The 13,615-nt window shown below is 43.1% G+C and overlaps 1 protein-coding gene across 1 annotated transcript in view; it reads right to left on the bottom strand.

The window, feature by feature from the left end:
• The window catches only part of Rarb (retinoic acid receptor beta), a 339,811-nt gene that overhangs the window by 145,235 nt on the left and 180,961 nt on the right, over positions 1-13,615 (bottom strand). The window lies entirely within an intron of this gene.

Raw genomic sequence — 13,615 nt, 5'->3', positions numbered from 1 at the left:
CCTAGTATTGATAGTTAGGGGCACACCTCCCAGTGCAGTGTCTTGGCATTCAAAAGACCAGAGGGAGCAGAGCGAGAAGCCAGATCTCACCTCCTCTCATTTTTCTCCGAGAAGCAGATCCTAAGACCCTCATTTGAGAGGCATCGTCTCTATACTCAGAGGAAGGAAGCTGAAGATACAGGGATAAAGAAAAGAATCTGAATGAACAGGCTGTACAGAATTCTTCCTAGACCAGCCCCAGAGGAGCAGACTCAGTGTGCACACAGTCAGCTCTCTTTTGCCAGTAGGAAGACACAGAGGCTCAGCCGCCTCGTTATGGCTTCACTTTGCAGATGTTCATATCACACAAAATTTACAAATAGTACACCTTTTTACTGAATTTCTGTTGTGAAGTCTTCAGCTGAGCAAGGCTCTGCATGGATTCCACAGATGGGAACAGTAGCCAGGAGAGGGCCAAGCCACAGAAGGTGGCAAGGCCTGAATCCTAAATGGCCCCTGTGAAACAGCTGTCATAGACCTCAAAGCCAATCGCTAATCTCTAGCTCTCGAGGATGACATGAGAAACTAGTGAAGGACTACATTTGTGCATAATATTTTTGGGTCCTTTTAGACTATATACTCATCAGAACTTTTTTCATGTATTTCAACAATTTCAAAGAAAGAAAAGATGTCTTTGGTATTTTCCATGGTGTTACCCAAAACCCATGAGCTTTACCTTGTGTGCAGCATCTGCACACCTGCCTGTGGCCTGAATTCTTATCTCTCATCCTTTAGAGACTGCCCTCCTGTCCAGAGAAAAGTAGCCAGAGTTTCACTCTGTGTCTTTGTGTGCTCCAAGCTAAATACGACAAAGCTCCAGAGGAAACCTCACTTTGAGTGGCAAACATTCTGGGTCTGGTCCTAGGGCTTGGATAGGTTCTGGCTTTCTGGGATACATTTGAAGGCTATGCAAAACCCTACTTAAACATCAAATGTTTGAGATATTTTGTAGCCAGTCTACAGGAGAAGGATGAGTTTGCTCAACAAAACTGAGTTTGGACACTGTCCTACTTTGCTTTCTGTTCCTGTGAAAATCTATACAGTGAAAAGCAACTTGAAGGGGAATAATTTATTTTAGCCTACAGTCTATCTTGGAGGGACACCAAAGCAGGGACTTAAGGCAGGAGCGTAAGGCAGAAACTATGGAGAGAATCTGCTGACTGGCTTGCTCCCAGGCTTAAGATCACTATTTTTCTTATACAGCCCAAGTCCACCTGTCTAAGGATGGCATCACCCACAGTGGGGTGGGCTCTCCTGCATCAATTAGAAACTGAGAAGTCCTTGCAGAACCACCAGTGTATCTGTTCGAGTTTGAATCTGGAGCATGGTTTGTAAGTTTGATCTCTAGCATGTGCTGTTTATTTGAAGGCTGTGGAGGCTAGAAGAGGCTCCTGGCTGAGGAAGTTATCTTTAGGCTTGGGACTTTGACCACACTATGCTCCCCTCTGATTCCTGGTTCACGCCACATAAACAGCTTCCCTCTCAAGTTACCACCATCATGTTACCCCTCCACCTGCCTTCTCCACTATATGGGAACTGTGGGTCCAAATAAGTCCTCCTTTATGTTGCTTTGTCAGGTGTTTGGTCACAGTGAAACAAAGATCAGCAACACCCTAGCCTCTCAAAGATCCAAGGAGAGCTACCTGGTACCAATCTCTTGGCTGGGGCTGACAGATTCCAGTGGTTATAAAATAAAGTTTTTTTGGAGCCCAAGAAAGGAATTTTCATCTGTTTATAGATGTTCTATGGCTGCTGTTGTACAACAAAGTTGAGCGATCACAGCACAGACAATGGGTCCACAAAAACTTTGCAGATTTATAATCTGTGCCTTTATATGGAAGAGATTGCTGAGTACATGTGTCAACTACTAAACACCAAGCTGATTTCGAAGGAGTCCAGTGTTTGCATCTCACCCAGGCTTTCTTTTCCTCTGGAACACTCATTGCAGTGACATGCAAGCTGTCTGCAACTATTGTTTCAACATGCCAAATACACTTCTTTTTGCTCTGCAAAAAAGAAGAAGTGGTCTTTGCTTAGATGTGAATGTCAATACCCTACTACTTCTTAAAACCTTATTTTGAATGTTAACCTAGAGACAATGATTCTAATTAAAATAAGACTCTAACTCTTACTCATTACTGTGCCTTTGGCTGGGCATGATTTAATTTTTAGGACTTTCTGCTGTTTGATACTTCTTACTGTACATCTCTGATAGTAGAAAGAAGCCCCTTGAGTGTGGAAACTTAGCCCAGATCACTGATCTGATCTCTGAATACATACCAAGCCTCTGTCTCAGTGAAAACTGGCTGATTGAAAGAGCAAATGAATGACAAGGGGTCTCTCTGAGGATACTGGTTATCAGAGCTATGATTTAGTTGAAAGTAAAAAAAAATGGTCAAAACTATGGTTTACTGCCTCAAAGCAATCATAATGAGCCCATTATAAATAAACAAAATTAGAAACAGCCATTGTATGATGGCATAATAAGCAGCAGGTATAGTGTAAGCCTGGTTTCTAAGGCATTGATGGAAAAGGTCAAGTACCATTTGTTTTTTTTCTTTTTTCTTTCTCTCTTTCTTCCTTCCTTCCTTTCTTTCTTTCTTTCTTTCTTTCTTTCTTTCTTTCTTTCTTTCTTTCTTTCTTTCTTTTTTTTCTGACACAGGGTTTCTCTGTGTAACCCTGGCTGTCCTGGAACTCACTCTGTAGACCAGGCTGGCCTCGAACTCAGAAATCCGCCTGCCTCTGCCTCCCAAGTGCTGGGATTAAAGGCATGCACCACCAGGCAAGTACCATTTTCTAAATGAGGGTTCTGGAACAACAAGATAGCCTTTACAAGAAAATAAATAACAAAATCTGTCAACTTATAGCATGAGACTATACAAATTTAAATCAAATGGATGGTATCCAGAATGTGAAACTTTTAGAAGAAAATACAGAAAAGATTTTAAAAATGTTAAAATTTATGAATACACATCTTCCTCCCTCTCCTGAATGGCAAGAAGTTTGAAATGGAAGTGTGAGCAAGGCAAGAAACCCATGAAAATATGTCAGATGTAATTGATCACTAGAGAAACAAAAATTAAAGCTAATGAGGGCTAGAGATATGGTTCCACAGATCCAGTACTTTCCTTACTACCACACAGCCTGAGTTCCAACCTTAGGTACCATGTAAAAAGCTAAGTGAGGTAGTGTGAGTTTATAATCCCAGTGCCAGGGATACAGAAATAAGACAATCACTGGGGCTTCCTGGCCACCTAGTCTGTGAGCCGTAGGGCAAAGAGAGATGCTGCCTGTATTAGTCAGGGTTCTCTAGAGTCACAGAACTTATGGAATGTCTCTCTATATCGAGGGAATTTATTAAGATGACTTACAGCCTATAGTCCAACTCTCCAACATTGGTCACCTGTGAATGGGAAGTCCACGAATCTAGAAGTTGCTCAAGTCTCACGAGGCTAGTTGTTTCAGCTGGTCTTCTGAGGAAGTAGATCCCAGCAGATGTGCTGGCAAGTAAATGCAAGCAGTGAAGAAGAACGAATCTTCCTTTTCCCCATGTCCTTATGTAGGTCTCCAGCAGAAGGTGTGGCCTAGATTAAAGGTGTGTACCACCCTGCTAGATCTGGGACTTGATTTGCCCAGACTGACCTTGAACTCAGAGATCTTCTTGCTTGGGATTAAAGGTGTGTACTACTTTGTTTGGGCCTAAGCTTTTCATACCCACTATGCCTCAAGATCTCCATGTCAAGATCGAGGTCAGAAACTTGTGTCTTCCAGCCTCAAGATCTGGATCATAGGTGAGCCCTCCAATTCTGGATTGTAGTTCATTCCAGATATAGTCAAGTTGACAAGCAGGAATAGCTGTTACACTGTTTCAAAACATATGGTGGGCAGCCCCTGAGGAATAACATCCCAGCTTGTCCTCTGGCACCGAGATATACATACACATATATGTGTACACATGTGTGCATGCAGACACACAGAGTACTATCAGAGAACACTAGGAATGAATGAACCTAAATTATGTGCAAATAAATATCACAAAGAAAGCTGGGTGAAGGAAGCCAGAAATACATCAAAAGATATAATTCTATTTGTATAAAGTCAAGAAAAGAAGTCTAATTGGTTGCTGCAATTAGAATTTAGGATGCTGATCAGGAGCAGGTTAAGAATAAAAGATGAACAATCTCTGACATGTTGAGTTTTTTTGACCTGGTTGAATGTTTGTGTTCCCCTGGGATTAAAAAAAAAATATGTCTGCCCTAATGTTGTGTGTACTTTCTCCTATAAATGTCATTTCAATAAAAGTGTTTAGTTAAGCCAGGCGGTGGTGGCGCACGCCTTTAATCCCAGCACTTGGGAGGCAGAGGCAGGTGGATTTCTGAGTTTGAGGCCAGCCTGGTCTACAGAGTGAGTTCCAGGACAGCCAGGGCTACACAGAGAAACCCAGTCTCTAAAAACCAAAAAAAAAAAAAAAAGTGTTTAGTTAATGATAATGAGTGGATGGGACAGGTGACTTGTAGATTGTTAACAACCCTCAATTGGTCTTTTAGCTAAAACATTTAGATGCTATATGTGACTACCCTAGGAAGCACTGTAAGAAGCTAAAGGGCTCTGCACAGCAGCAGCAACATTGAAGGCAGTAACTAGCATCCACCATTTAATTCTAAAGTACAAAGAACATTTGACTAAACATCTTGCTAGCATCCATGCAACTTGGTCCCCTTAGGAGAGATAATAGGACTTGAAAAAAAAACTGAAAGCCTTAATGTTTTTAAAAATATTACCTTTATGTTTTAAATTAATATCCAAGTAAGAAAAGGCAGAGAAAAGATGGAATGGGGAACAGAGGACAAAAGAAAAATTAAATGTGCTTTTTCCTTGAGGTAATTGTCCACTGTCAATTTCCTACCATGAGCCACCTTGACCACGGGGCATTATTACAAGATAACAAAGCCCATTAGACAGTGGAGCATCATTACCAGGGAGTAATCCTTTCCGTGATTCCTTAAACATAGCTCCTTCTGTCATTCCTGGGTGACAGATAATTCTCCAGGACAGCTGCTACCTCCTTCAGAGTCCTGAGCTCCTCCTAGACATACAAATGCACTGTCCTGCCTTTCTTTCCCTGAGACTTCTTTCTTCTCTCACAGAGTTACCTGTGTGTCTTTTACACTTTTGGGTAGTTTGAGAAGCTCCCCAGACACCCCACCTTTGGATGTGGGCTCCATCAGTGAGTTCTTCTTCCCTGTACCACTTCAGCAGATACAGCAATAGCGTTGAAGGGAAGGCCTTGACTCAGGGATTGGCCCTCAGCCAGGCAGCAGGAATCCTGGGCGTTAGAATCTTTGGAAGAACTGGTTTTTGGTGGGCATTGTTGGCATCAAGTAGGGACAAAGTTTCTAATGAATAACTATTCATGTCCCACCATCATTAGAAGATATTTAATTCATAAGACATGTGACCCTGAGCTCAGAACATAATTCCTTCTTGCACACATGAAGTGTTAATATACACTGTATCTCTCAAGGCTCAGAGTCTGCATATGGAGGGAAGAATAGATTTTGTCTTCTGCTAAATTTGTCAAGGATCAAGAGCGTCTCTCAGAAGGTCATGTCATTCCCTAATCCTCAGTGCCAGCCTGGGTTGTGGCTGTCACTGTCACATTGGTCCTCCATGAAGTCATGATATCTGACTTTGGCCACCTTAACCTCCAGTGTGGGCAGGCACAGCTCTGACATATTAAAATACAAATGACTCTATCATAAATAGTCTTCCTTTGTGTAGTTATCTCTGAGTCATCCCATCTCCAGGCTTTGCACAGGTAGATTTTGGACCTCGTATGTTCCATCATAGCAGGCTCTTTCTGGGGCATGCTGTAAGCTCCACCACAGTAGGCTCTGGGGTGTGCTGGGGTCATTACTGAGATCACTGACTTGGAGAAACAGTTGAAAGTTGTTCAGATGCTTCAATAAGGTCTTGACTTCTTGTGCCAAATGCAGGTCTGACCTTTGCCTGCTATGTAGCAAATATTTACCAATGGCACTCTGAAGAGGGGGTGGGGAGAGACAAGCTGTCCCCAGACGCCTATGCTGTCAATATTCTGGCTAAGGCCAGTTTCATGAATGTAATAATATGACATCACTGGCTCTGGAGTTGAGAGGACATACTCCACTGGAATGAGCCTACATAGGTGAGGTTATCAGTTCTTTTTATATAGCCACCCCTTTTTTTTCCTAGAGGACTCCAAAAAAATTTCAGGGGACCATGAACAAATAAGCCAAGAACAACCAAGAACAAACAGATCCCAAACTCATATGGCAAAAAATTGACATCACTAGCTCAGATAGTTCTCTGTTCCAAGCTTAAAGAGAGAATGAAGACAAGAAATCAATCAAATAATGCCTTACAGGTCCTGTTTACACCAGGAGAAAATGTCTGGGTAAAAGAGCTATCATCTTCATGTGGGAGCCATGTAACATGGCAATGTGTTTGTGATGTTCACTCCACCACTGCCAACAGATGTGTGAGACCAAGGAAGGCTGTCCCTGCCAGATGTGTGACACTGAGGAAGGCTCTCCCCTGCCATTTGATTCCCACAGTGGAAGCTCAGGCTAGCAGCCCAGGCCTTACTGAGTGCTTGTCATTCAAAGAAAAGGATGCCACTGTAATAGACACTCTTTGTCATCTATTTTCAGGTCTAAGGCCCATATGGTATGCTTTGGCCATAGTACAAAATCTCATCAAGATAGGATGGCAAAGAGCTGGAGAGATGGCTCAGTGGTTAAGGACACACATACTGCTCTTCCAGATTCTCTGGATTCTGTTCTCAGCACCCACACGACTCACAACCACATGTACCTTCAGTTCCAGGATATCTGAGGTTCTATTCTGGCATCTAATGTACACAGACTTACATATAGAGAAAAGATAATATACATAAAATAAAAATAAATAAATCTTTAAAGATAAAGAGAGAGACTGGAAAATAGATTATTGCTAACCTATGCTTAGCGAGTTGATGAAAGCAAACCTGGACCAGTGTCAAAGCTGGTCAATCAAAGTTAAAAAAGAGATCAAGATCTACATGATAGGAAAACTGAGGTTTTATTTGTCTAGGACTGAAAGTGGCATATGCCCAATGTTTCTGAACTTAGATGTTCAAAGGGTTCAAGAACCTTCTGTGCTGTGTGTGACAGTGGAACTTCCTGACAGTGGATGTGGGAGAGTCACCCACTTTGTTTGCTCATGGACTGAAATTCATCCTTTGAGTCATTAAAGAGGGTACCAACACTAAGTCCTCAGTAGTAAAGAAAACATCTTCCACAGTTCATAGACTTCATGGCTCTCTATGGCTTTTGAGTCTTCAAGCATTTTAAATACAGTTCTAAATTAGAGGTGCTGCTGCTGTCTTGAGTTAACAGGGATGGGACTGTGCTACTTCATATTCTCCATCAAGTCTAAATCTTCAGCTCCTCGGAGAAGACCCTCTATACTGCAGAGTTAATACCCTCTTGACTCTAGGTTTGAGTATGTGATGAATGTGTTCAGATATACACAAAGTTTGCAGTGGCCAGCAGCCAAGAAAATATGCAGCTCCAGCAGATGATGCATATGGAGTGGGAGCCGAGCATGGACGTTGAACAGAGTCTCACTGACAGATGCTCAGCGACAGGGCAAAGTCAGCTGGATGCTCTCCCGGGAGAGTGGACAGACCTAGGTGAAATCGTTTTTTTTTTGTAATGTCAGTGGAAGATATTTCTGAGTTACACATTTTTCTGTGGTATTGAGTAATGAACTCCTAGTAACGGACCTAGGCTTCTGCGACCGTGGGGTCCCGGGTTGTCAGATGGAATCAGAAAGAACCTGCTTTGCTGACACTTTTCTACTAGAGCACTTAGCAGCATCAGTGTTTAATGCTATGGTGGCATTTCTTCTGCTATGACTTGGTTTACATCCATGTGGAGTGTGGCAGGTCTTCCTAGAACAAGTCTTCTGTGGGCCTGGAGATATCAATGAGGAATGACTTAAGTGTCTTTGTGGCCACTGTGTGTAGTGTGTCTTGGTTGTTCAGAGTCTATAGGTTCATTGAGAAACTGAGAAAAGCAATCAGTTCCATGTAGCTGGTTAAAGATGGCACACATTTGTGTCTAGGATTGAGTCCCCAGGAACAGATGCTGAAATGAGGTTTGGAATGGGAATGGCATGGAAACTCCAGGAAGCTCCAGTCAGGAAGTGAAGAATGACCATAGGGATGGAAGCCAACACAGGACATGCTATGGGAGACAGTGCAGAATGGTCTCAAAAGTCATCCTCTTCAAGAAACTGCATGAGGGTTTGTCTACCAACTCCTGACCTATTACTGTAGGGGCTGCTAATTTTTATGATGCTTTCAATTTCTATTGCATGAAGACAAAGGATATTCTAGTGGCCAGGAGCAAAATTCTTCAAGTAGAGAACTGAAAATAAATATTAAGTAGCTTTTAGCAGAAGGGAGGTGGAAAGATAGGAATATCTGACATTATCTACATCAGTGTCTGTGTGTGTCTGTGTGTCTGTACATGTGTATGTGTGTCCATGTGTGTGCTATGTGTGCATGTGAGTGCACATGTGTGTATGCATGTGTGTGAGTGTGCCTGTGTGCATGTGTGTGTTCACACATAACAATATAAAAGAGAAAGACATTGTATAAAACACCACAAAGGAGAAGTGACCACAGTCAGGGTGTGGGACAGTGTCCTCAAAGGTATAGAGAAAAGCTCTCCAAAGACAAAGTGTGGTGATAATAATGATTGTCCTTTTGACTGAGATCCCACAGTCTTTTATATATTTTACATATATAAAATTTTATTTATATATGTGTCTATTTATATACTATGAAATGTCTCCCCTATAATATTCAAGGCAATTGCTAGTGTTCTCATGGTACAGATGAGGAAACCAAGCTGCAGTTAACACGCCCAAAGTCCCAGTGAGGAGTGGCCACACAGAATTTACATTAGAGCCTTTTCACTATAAATTCTGTGTCCTTTGATCTGCACATTGGTGAGCCCACCTGCTACCCAAAGCAAGGCTGGAGAAGGTGCCAGAAAGTGATTAAATCTGTTAAAGTTCATCTCAAACATGGGGCCACAGGCAAAGAAGAACCACTAAAGGTACTGTGAAGACAGAAGCACACAATAAGTCTCATGAATTATCCTGGGAACTGTGGTACGGAAAGTCAGTAATTTAAAAACAATCACATGAGGTAGAAATGCAGTACACAGCTGTGAAACACAGCCCTTATTGTAGGTGGAAATACCATATACAGCTGTGAAACACGGCATTACTCCAGGTAGAAATGCAGTATACAGTTGGGAAGCCAGTGCTGAGCTTTGATTTCACTATGCTTAGTCCAGGCATTGAACAACGAGGCCAGGCAGTGGTGGCTGTGCCTCTGCCCTCTTGTTCATTGTTGTTCTGGCTCTGGCTCCAAGGCATAGTCCCTGCAGCCCTGTTGTGAGCTGGACTGCTTCCCTAATTCACATGTCCAAGTTCAGAGCTCCAGTGTCTCTAAATATACCTGGATTTGGTAGCAAGATATTTGAATGGGAGAATGAGTTAAAGGGGGAGACACTAAGTCTCACAGGAAGAGGAGGGGATGGGATGGGTGCTTATTCACATCTGGTGGCTTGGTCATATGAGGAGATGCTGATGACAGGCAGCTGCAAAAGCCAGGCAGAGACCTCAGAAGAAGTGAGCCTCTGGCTCTTAGACTTCTTGGACTCCCAGTCTTTAAATGAAGACACTATATTATGTAGTTTAAGCCACTGTGTGAGGTTTTGTTAAGGTGCTACACTAACTGATGAGCTTCTAGGGGATCTCTGGCTACTGCTTCACAGTGAGTGCCCTTCCCACTCAGAAGAAGATTTTCTTCTGGCTGGACCCAGGAAGGGTCACAGCTACCCCACCAGCAACACCAGACCTCCTCAGCTGTGGCCAGTGTTGTGCCATCCTCTGAGACTACTAGACTCTCCTCAGCCTCTAGCTCTTCTAAAGCTACCTAGCTATATCTGCCTCAATGTTACCTAGGGAGCTAACACTAACTAGTAATGATTCTGTATTCTCTGAATTGCTTGGCTAACAGCATAGTCTATAGTAACTTTCGGCAAAGGCAGAAACATATCTGCAGCATCAGTCACATGTGACCACTAAGTACCTAAGATATGCACAGTAAATGCGGAGGAACAAAAACTTTTCAGCAGCCACACACAGCTGGTGGCTCACAGCAACAGCACATGGCAGAGTGTCCATTGTGGCAGGTCTGGCCATTCTGGATGTTAACATCTTCAGTATCCACAGAGTGGTCCAGAGAGGGCGGAAGCTCTTTGAGGTAAGAGCCTTATGCATTACCACCCTGATCAACTAGACTTATGTGGCTACACATTTGCCTTGAATGTCTAACAGGGGAGATTCCTTGCTGGTCTTGTACCTCAAAAGAGAAACTCTTTCATGACGTTTGTGGGATTTACTGTATGCAGGTTGCAGGTCTGGCCAAGAGAAAAGAAAAAGAGCTAAAATATTGCAGGCCTGATCTCAGAGAACTAGAACTTAATCAACATTGCAGAATTACAAGAAAAAAATATTAACTACCTGCCAGTTGGCCTTCAGGGATCAAGAGCTGTGTTACTGGTAAGCCCTACTTCCCCAGACTCCCAGAGTCAGTTTTCTTTTCCACAGATAGGAAAAGTGTAGAGTAAGTGCTGCCTGGGCATGGAACCATCTGGATTCCTGAAAAGAGTACAGTAAGCAAATATGTTCCCTGAGAAGCTGGCAACGACTAGAGTGGGTGTGGAAAAGGACCTGGAAGTCCACCTTGGAAGGACAAACTGAAGATGTTCACATTGCCATAGGACTGGAGTGTGAGCTTTCCTCTTTTATCAACATTTGAAAATCAAAGTCATTACTCATGGGTCTGCCTGCCACCCTCTGCCGTTCTATATCCTGAGGAACGTGGCGGTGATAGCTGCTCAGAAAGTTTAAACACCCACTCAAAGGCTCCTCCTCACTTTCCAGAGAAGAATAAACAGGAGAGAGCTTGCAGGATTTCAAATTTTACCCGGACCCAGTTTTACCCAGTCCTTAAAAATCACAGGCAGCTGGCTCAGCCACGACCTCCCTTGTCTAATGGGTCCAGACTTTGGAGAGCCTGGGTGGCTGCAAAACCTGAAGGTGATGAGCCCTAATGGGCAAGCAGCATTCTCCGTTGCGTGTGTGTGTGTGCATGTGCGCATGTGCAAGCATGCCTGTGGCCAGCCTTGCTAGAATTGATGTAAGCACCAGGCCGGCCCCTCCAAAGTGTGGAAAGAAAGCTCCAAGACATCTCATCAGGAGAGGGGTCCTAGGAAAGTGTGAGATAACAGAAACCACTGGAAACAGGGTCAGAGATCGAAGATACCAATGGAATGTTGACAAACACCACGCCTCCCTCTTTCTTCAAATCTAAATCAAGCCATTGAAGCAATAGCATTTTGCAGCAGGATCTCCCCAGTCCAAGGCTTGATCTCTCCCGTCTCTCAGCAGCCTCTGAAAGGCCAGGTGGAGCCTGTCCAGGAAAAAAGAGATCCTGAAATACTCAGTAAAATTTTGAGAAGCTTCTTCCAGGCATAATAAGCTCCTGGGAAACACAAGTTCTTCTCCCCCCCCACACACCCCCGGCACTTCCTTTCTCAAAATAACGCACAGTCTGTAAAAACTGCCATCCTTTTGTTTTAATAGAGACCATGCCTGACTTCTCAGAAAAAGAAATGGAAACACCAGGGCCGCTCCCAGCATTGAAAGCAGGCTGTCCCAGGCAGCCATCGGGACTTATAAGAGAGCTGAAAAAGTCATTAGGATAGTCACATGGTTTGGGACACAGTCTCTTCTCATTTCAGAACAAATTAAAAACATTAAATCACAGGACTGAAATTTTCATTTTGGTTCTGGTTCTGAAGTTAAGCCGGGGTCATGGCCCTGGCCTCATCTGCTGGGACTGCTCTGGTTTAGACAGGAAGGTGAGGTGAAGTTCAGCACCAGCCGTTCTGTCCAGCCTCTCTCACAGAGCAGAGCCAACCATCAGTGCTGGAGGAACTGGCCTGGAGTTCAGGTTCCACTTTAGGAGAGCATCATCCTCAGGGTTTGTGGCATTTCCTCTTTTATGTTCTCCCTGTCTTTCTGGAAATCCAAATATGAATGCTGATGTTTTCCCCCATGCGTTTCTTTGCTCTGTCCCAACTCTACCTTCTCACCTTGCTGTCCTTTGGCCTGAAACTGCTCACCTGGCCCTTCTTTAGTTCTTCACCTCATTCTTCAGCTGAGTCTTATCTGCCATCAAGCTTACTCTGAGGTCTTTGTTTTACACAGTATAGTAAGTTCTAGAATTTTGACTTCTGTTTTTTAAAAACAGTGTCTAATTTTCTGGTGAAATTCTCCATCTAACAATTTATATCTTAAATCCATTAGTGACATTATTTTGGGTATGTACAAATTCTGGACTACTTGTGGGTATGTTCTAATATGCCTCTCCTTCTCTTATCCACTCCTTTCTCATCTCCATCCTTTAGCCGTCCAGTGATTTTTCTCCACACAATGTAGATCATATTGCATATATGGCTGCCCCTAGCTGCAAGAAAATCTAGGAGATAGAACATTTTAAATGAGTACATTTCTATATTGGAGCAAACAAAAATATTTTTAGTAAGGTATAAGTGGAGAATGCTCAGTGTTATCTTCCATAGTCACTAAAGCAATAACTGAAGTCAAGGGAAAAATATTATATTTATTCATTAAACATAACAATAATACTTGGGTTATAGGAGAAACTGTCCTTCTGGATCAGGTCTGTATATATGTCCACCCATAAAGCCCTCATGCTCCAAAGCCAAAAGAATACGGTGTAAGACCACATTTTTCTGTGGCTGTACGTAGCTGAGTGCAGTATGGCCCTTGTACCACCTTAACATTCCTTACCCTAAGGTGGGAAGAAATGCATGAGTCCTGGCCATGTCACAGAAGTGGGGAGGTCAATGCAAAAAAAAAATGTGGAAACATGCTCAAATCTAGCAATCTGTGTAACTTTTATATTTGCTATGCCATGTTTCCGAATTGGAATTGACTGGGTGTGGAGGAGCGTGTGTGTAATCTAGTACCTGGGAGACTGAACCTGGAGGAAGCTGAGTTTAAGATTAGCCTGGGCTACCTAAGGAATTTAAAGCTGGCCTGGAGGACTTAGTGAGACTTGCACTAAAATTAAAAAAGGTAATAATAATAATAATAATAAATAATAGGGCATGGAAAGATGTCTCCATGGCTAAGAGCACTTGCTGCTTTTGCAGAGGGCCTTACTTCAGTATCCAGAACCTATGTTGTGTGGCTCATAACCGCCTGAAACTCAGGCTCCCGCTGAAGGGCCCAACTCCCTCTTCTGGCCTGTCCAGGAACATACATACATATGTGTACACACACAGAGACACATACACACATACAAATACAAACACACACACACACACACACACAGAGAGAGAGAGAGAGAGAGAGAGAGAGAGAGAGAGAGAGAGAGAGA

The sequence above is a fragment of the Grammomys surdaster genome, unplaced genomic scaffold, assembly GCF_004785775.1.
Source record: "Grammomys surdaster isolate TR1022 unplaced genomic scaffold, NIH_TR_1.0 126546, whole genome shotgun sequence".
NCBI lineage: Eukaryota > Metazoa > Chordata > Mammalia > Rodentia > Muridae > Grammomys > Grammomys surdaster.
The sequence above is the reverse complement of the archived record's forward strand: the minus strand, read 5'-3'. Positions and strand labels throughout refer to the sequence as shown.